This window comes from Borostomias antarcticus (genome assembly GCF_949987555.1).
Source record: "Borostomias antarcticus genome assembly, chromosome: 19".
In the NCBI taxonomy this organism is placed as follows: Eukaryota; Metazoa; Chordata; class Actinopteri; order Stomiiformes; family Stomiidae; genus Borostomias; species Borostomias antarcticus.
The window spans coordinates 6,573,584-6,581,051 of record NC_140252.1 but is presented as its reverse complement, the minus strand read 5'-3'; positions in this window follow the sequence as shown (position 1 = coordinate 6,581,051).

Sequence of the window (7,468 nt, the reverse complement as noted above, 5' to 3'; positions counted from 1 at the left end):
GTAAGTTTGGTCCCGGCAGTGACCAGCTCTTTCATCTGGTCAGTGAACTCCAAGAGGGGGGAGGAGGGAGAAAAGGTGGCTGGAGACGAGGGTGAGTTGGATGGGGTCTGGGGGGGTGAGGGAGGTGGATCCTCACAGGTGGGTGCCAGTGAGAGGGGGAGAGTGAGAGACTCCCCTCTTGGGGGGGGGTATAGTATGATGGCTGCTGGCACAAAAGAACATTTCAGTCGCTCCATATTGCACCTGGGTGGGATGAGCATGTGGATGAAAGTGCTCCCCATCTGCCACAGCTCGCCATGGAGGGGATGGAAGGGGTTGTCTAGGATAGACTTCAGTTTGTCCCTCATCCTCCAGGCAGACTCCAGGATGTCCAGTTGTTACCCCACGATGGAGCCAGCCCTTCTCACCAGCTTATCTGACTCCCCCGACCTGATGCTGCCTCCCCAGCAGGCAACAGCAAAGAACAGTGCGCTGACTATGACAGACTGGTAGAACTTCCTCAGTAGCTTGCTACACATGTCACAATGAGCCTCCTGAGGAAGAACAGTCTGCTCTGTCCTTTCCTGTAGAGGGCCTCAGTGTTGTCAGTCCACTCCAAGGAACTTGTATGAGTCCACAATCTCAACCTCCTCCTTCTAGGCCTCCTGTTCTTTTTGAAGTCCACCACCAGTTTCTTGGTCTTGCTGATGTTGAGTTGGAGCCGGTTCCCCTCAGACCATTCCACAAATCTGCTGACCACGTCCCTGTACTGCTCCTCATCGTCTGCCCTGATGCAGCCCACAATAGAGGAGGCGTCCGAGAACTTCTGGAGGTGGCACGCTCCAGACTTGCGGCTGAAGTCGGAGGTGTAGAGGGGAACAGAAAAGGAGACAGGACTATTCCTTGGGGGGCACCCGTGTTGCTAATCACCACGTTGGACAGGCAGCCCTGCAGATGGACATGTGCATCACTGGCAGACTGTGGCCTGCCAGTGAGCCCTCCAGGTGTGAGTGAATAGGCTCTGTGGAGTAGGTAGATAATGCCATTGACCATGCTGATTCGGGCCTGGTACGCAAACTGCAGGGGGTCCAGGAAGTCACTCACCATGGGCCTCAAGCGCTGCAGAACCAGTCTCTCAAATACCTTCATGAGATATGATATGTCAGTGCCACTGGTCTGCAGTACTTGAGGGTGCTGGAATGTGCTTTTCTGGACACTGGAACGAGGCAGGAGGTCTTCCACAGCAGTGGCACCTTCTTAATCCTCAGGGAGAGGTTGAATAGGTGTTGAAATATGCCAGCTAGCTGCCCCGCACACTCCTTGAGCTCCCTGGGGCTGATTCCGTCAGGGCCAGGGGCCTTTTGATTCGTAGCCTTTGGAGTTGGCCCCTTACCTCACTCTCTGTGATGAGTGGTCTGGTGGGGGGGGATAGGGGCGAGGGTGATGAGCTGCCTGCTAGCTCACAGGGATGAGGGCTGTGTCGAACCTGTTAAGGAACAGGTTAAGCTCGTTGCTACATTCTTGGCCCCCCTCCGCAGTCGCAGTTTCAAGAGAATTACCTGCTTGGAGGCTTCCGAAATCAACACCATGTCTGGCACCCATTGTTGTGGCAACAGTTTCTGGGAACTTGCTGGAGTTGCTTTCCCAGGTCAGCTTTCAGCTCCCAGTCTTGTGCTGTTGCTAGCAACCCAGAGGAGGTGGTCCTGGCAGCTGATGTTAGCTTCTCCCTGGCCGTGATGAAAGTGATGGTCTTCTTGCAGATGGTGTCTGCTATTGCCTTCAGGACTTGGTCATAGCCCTCATCCAGGGCTTTCGAAATGCAACTGAGCAACCTTTTTTGAGGACTTGTCGCTAGACTATGCACATATTAAATGGTTACGTGGATATGACTTTATAGCTAATAATACGTTTGTCTGATTGATTCCCACTGGTGATACTGTATACTTTGTATTTCAAAACAACAGTAATTGAACTGAAATGCGACCTCCCCTTTGTTTGCTAGAGACAGGGAAAGCCCTATGTCAACTTGATTCACCAGAAACAGCTTGGATTCACTGATAAGGAAGTTGGCTGATGTAAAAGGTTGGCTGATGTAAAAGATTAGATGCTGCTGCCAACAGCTTACATCAAAAATAGTGATTGCCAATGATCCCTGCTAAGTAAAACAACACATATACATATTCTGTATCTTTGGCAGCGTAACTTTTAGGTACTGTGAGTACCTAAAATCCCTTCAATCTAGAGGGTGTCCATTGACTTTCTGTGTGTGTGTGTGTGCGTGTGAGTGCGCACGCGTGTGCGCACGTGTTTTACTGTACTGGACCTCTGGTACATGGACCGACGGCCTACACTCTCACTGGGCTGAGACATTCACTGGTCATTTACCCAGCGAACACTGTTCCCATTGATTTACTAAAGCGCTTTGGTCCCACTGACACCCCTACATCTCCAATGGGCTGTCACCCCTCCAGCGTCTGGCGTGTGGCTATGATACACCACAGATATATATTAGTAATGCTGTTACGGACATACTGTAAACTCTTGTCTCTTGTTACGAGAGTCAATTTTGTCCTCGTCTTGAATGGCAATCCTTTTTCAAGAGGAACTAGCTTAGTAAGCTTTTGTCTTTCCCTGGCTAACATTGAATAGCTGTTTCATCAAAGTTGATTAGCTGCATCTGAACACACATACTATGTTGCTCCTTACTTGGTAGGGAAACTAGATAATAGAAATTCGGTAACTGGTTGCCTCCGTGACTGCTGGGGCGGAGGATATATTTTTAGTCGCATGTGTTCATCATTTGTTCGTTCATTCGTTTTTCAGCAGGATTACACAAAAAAAACTACCAGATCGATTTTCACCAAACTTGGTAAATACACACATTAAAAATTCTAAACAGATAGTTTTGGAGTTGTAATGGGGGATTATTTTGTGACATTTGGAAAGTAGGCTAATCGGCCTAACCTGGTACCAGTGAATGCCACTAAGCTAGGCTAATCGGCCCAGGTCTCGCCACTCCATATTGCATGCACAGTGTTGAAAATGCTTCATACTGCTTGTCTAACCCCAGGGAAGATGGAAAACAAGCGTATTTCCCCAAATCTTGGCCATGTCCTTTAATGATATACCTTGAATTGTTATGTTTCCTTGTTTATATTGATGCTATCAATCAGTGGATATGGTTTGATCCTGCAAAAGTATACATATACACAGATTTGTTTTTATTGAAGCTGCTCAAAACCATCTTGGATCTTGATTGTAAAATGTGGGGAAGAGGCCTTACTGCACGTACATTAACGTTATACAATATAACATTTCTCATGTTATAATATTAACTCATTGTAAAGATTGTCAATAGTCTGTCTTATATGTTTGAAGTAATTTAAATAAGTAAAGTTTTGACTGGTGGTAAGAAGTACTTGGCAGTTTGTTTTTGTAAGTTCACTGACTGTCAGACATTCTGGGCTTGACTTTGTTCCATTTGGCCAGCCCTTTCCTGAACGCTGGACACGGAACCCTATTGTTCAACTGGACTGCTTATTTTTTATTTTAGTTAGAGGAATGGAAAAAAGGCCTGTTGCTTTCCCCCTGCTGCTCAGCCATTGTCTGAGAATGATGAGAAGGTTTTCAAATTTCTTGTCTGAAGCTGTTTGAAGTTTGAATCCCTTATTGTTCACCTAGTACTGTCTCTATGATTCGTTGAAGTAAAAAAAAAAAACTCCCACGACAGTATGTGTCAACATCTGATACATAAAGGTCAAAATGGTCATGTAATATATGTATCAATAAGGAATTATGACATGAAGTAGCAATATTGATTGCTACTTTTATTGATCCTTTGATTGACTTGTCTGTCTCCTGTCTTTCAGAACATTGGCAAGGCGCTTCGCTGCAGTTGGAAGTGTTTGATTCTGGGCTTACGCAGTTTCACTGCTGGGTACTCCACCCCCATCACCGCAGCCACCAACCTGGTCCCAGAATTCCTTGCAGGCAGGACCTGGGCCTGAGTTGACCAATCAGATTGCACTGTTATGGAGCACATAATCATAGTTTCTGGTATGAATACACTGTTATTTCTATAGTACAGTATATGCTCATTGCAAAAGGCCAAGCACATTAGTAAAATATAGGCTAAGCAATTTACATAAATGTATGTATTGCTCATAATGCACATATTGTTTGGAACTCTGTATTATTTTTTACATGTGAAATGATAAAACACAGATTGTAATCTGTGCACAATGTGATATTTTACAATTACTTTTTAGAGAACACTGAAATGAATGAATGAAATATTTTATATATACTTTTAAGAACCCAAATTACATGGAGTATGATCCCAGTACATGATCACACCCCACTGTGTTGTATTCACATCTGTGCATTTTTAGACCTTAGGGAATGTCAACCAACCAATCCCATCTCATCTGTAAAGGACTGGGTCTGATTCCAGTGTTGAGCACAGGTTCTATGGCATCATATTAAGTGAATAAGGACAGGGGCTTATTAACAAAGGGATTTAGAGGCAGGAAAGACTGGCTGACAGAGGAACCAAAACAGGAAAAAAGAGCTAAATTGAGGCCAAGGGCCTCCCATGCCTTCAGGGAACAGTCCGGTATTCCAGCCAACGGAAGCCGGGCCACGGCCCTTCCCTGGATCTGCTCACAGCAGAACAACATCTCAAATTTGGATTACTGGATGTGTGTGTATGAAAATAGGTATTTTAATGCTTGTTTGGAAGAATATTTGCTATTTTGAGATTATTGTTGACAACCAACAGAGGGGAACACTATTTTTTCTTGTATCTTTTGATAATGGTTCTGATAGTATACTTAGATTACTGTACTCATCAGTTGCATTTGTCTGTGGATGTATGGAATAAAGGCAGGGGGAGGCCTGAATGCTTTTGCATGTTCTGGCAGATGATATGCATTTAGAATGTATACCGCGTATATACTGTACATGCATTTATAGTATGTGCAATGGACAAAAAAGGTAGAGAGAAGTAAAGAAAGAATGGGCATTACAAAGTAATAATGACATATGTCACAACTGTATTTCTCAACTAGATTGACCTCAGTTGTAGGGTATTGTAAATCTGAAATGCATCAATGAAATGTGTGAAATGTTTATGTACTTGTAGAATACATTCTGCGGAAGCGCAGAGATCAGTGATATATCCTGGGATCATTGGGTGTTTCGGTCTGTTCGAACATTGTACACCCTCTCCCAGGCGACCCGGCCAGGGATGAGCAGTCCCCGGCTTGCGTCCCAGCAGCAGTTGACCACTGGGCCTCCCTCTTCAGCCAGAGCCTCCTAGTGGCTCCCTCGGGGGCATCAGCGTTTGATTTGACAGCCCTCCTCTTAGCCAGGACCACTATCCCTAGCTTGGTCAAGACTCTGCAGAGTGACCAGCCTGATAAGCCCCAACGTCCCACCTCAATAGGCTCACATCGGGTGATCCAGCCCTGCCTTCTGCTCTCCTCTGTCAACTGCTGGTGCTTGGCACGTTTCCACTCTTGAGCTTCATGCATGTACTCCTCCCAGGGTACAGTGAGTTCCAGCAGGATGACCTGTTTGGTGGAGTTAGACAAGATGACCATGTCTGGACGTAGTGTTGTTGAGGCGATGTGTGTATGTATATATATATATATATATATATAGATAGAGAGAGAGAGAGATCATATATAAAAACATTCTGACCTCATTGATGAAAATCTTGATTTTATTTTGTATTTTAAATCAAATCAAAATATTCATTAATGAGATCAGAATTTTTTTTTGATAGCATGTTCAGCCCAAAGGTGGTATAAAATAGCATGCTAGACGAGTAAAATAGCATGCTAGACGAGTTGTTAAACCCTGACAAAATGTTGCAAAACGTTTATTGAAATGTAAACGGTGGTGCGTTGAACCCCTGTGTGTTACGCAAGCGTTGCACGTATAGAGTGCCTAAGCGAAAACAGGAAGAGAAAACCCCCATGGGACCGTAAATTGGAAAAAATATGAAAGGTAGTCTATGGCCAGAGAAATAACGTATTGATCCTGTTTTAATTATGAATGAAGATTGAGAACAGCACTCCCAAGTTGATATTTTTCATGGCATTAATTAAAACGGGATCAATAAGTTATTGTTATATATTCTCAATCTTCATTCATATACCATTTAGAAATTAGCACCCAGTTGTTTTCAGTATAAGTCAAGTTGAGTTGAGCGCGTTCTTTTTCTTTTCCCGTTTTAATTATGCCATGACCATACATGTTTGTCAATATAAAACATAAAATGTACTCATCTCTGTTAATGCTCAAGTTAGCTAATATTAGCTGCACTCATTTAACACTCACCAAAACCTAGTAAAGCCGATCCTGCATGCCAGCTCTTACAGAATTATCTCTCCTTTCGCATAGCTGCAGCTCTCAACATAGCCAAATTGTGATACAGTAGGTGGTTTTCATCTATTTTAATAATTGTAAATTCTTTGACTGCTTTAGTTTTACGACATCTGCAACTTTGTTTACTTCCAAAATTATGCTTTAAATTGACAAACACATATATGGTCATGGCACAATGCAAATCACAAATCATCACAAAATGATTTGTCTCTCGCAATACTTTTTTCAAAATAAGGTTCCATGGGACAGCTCTTCCTGCCTCCGCTTAGACACTCTGTGGCAGCTGACACACCAACCAAAGGAGAGAAATACCCAATCCAAATGTCCCCCCTAAACTCTCAAGCCCTGAAACCTCACAGACTTATTGACGTCACCTGGTAAGGTGGTTGAGTGTGAGAGGCTGTGAGGGTTCGAAATGGTATAAAAAGGAATGGGACAGCACATTGTGACATCATGTTACATTGATGCCAAAACATATTTCTTACTATTGTAAGTTTGGGACTTTTTATTTTACATTTTGATTTTATGTAATGTTTTTCTTATAGGCCTACATGTAAATTAATTTTGAGCTGAGTCAAACCCCCTTTACACACCACCCTTTGTGTTACGCTCAAAACATTTCTGTTCAACTTGTTGAAATCATTTCATTTTGTCGTCAAAGCGAACTACATTACTGACTGTGAATGTGATGAAGCACATTTACTCAAGAATGACGACACACACGTCTGGACAAAAACTCTATATTCATGCTGGAAATCTCAATCCAAACCAGGCCAGGTCAAGCCTGGCTTATGTGTGTTGGCTGGCTTGTTTCTGTGCGGGACTGGTAGGACGGTAATGTTTGATAAATAAAGATAGGTCTTGTCACCTGGACACATCAGTTCCAATGCTTCCAATGCTAATCCAGCACAATAAGAGCGGGATAGCCAGTTAGCTCATGGGCTCAATCTCCAACAACTAGCAGCAGCTTCCATAACATTAATGGTAGCGGTCAGTGGCTAAAGCAGTTACACTGATGATAACATAAAGTCATCCCCACCAGGAACCCCGGTCTCCTGGGTGGGAGTCCAATGCTCTCACCACTACTCTTCTTGTG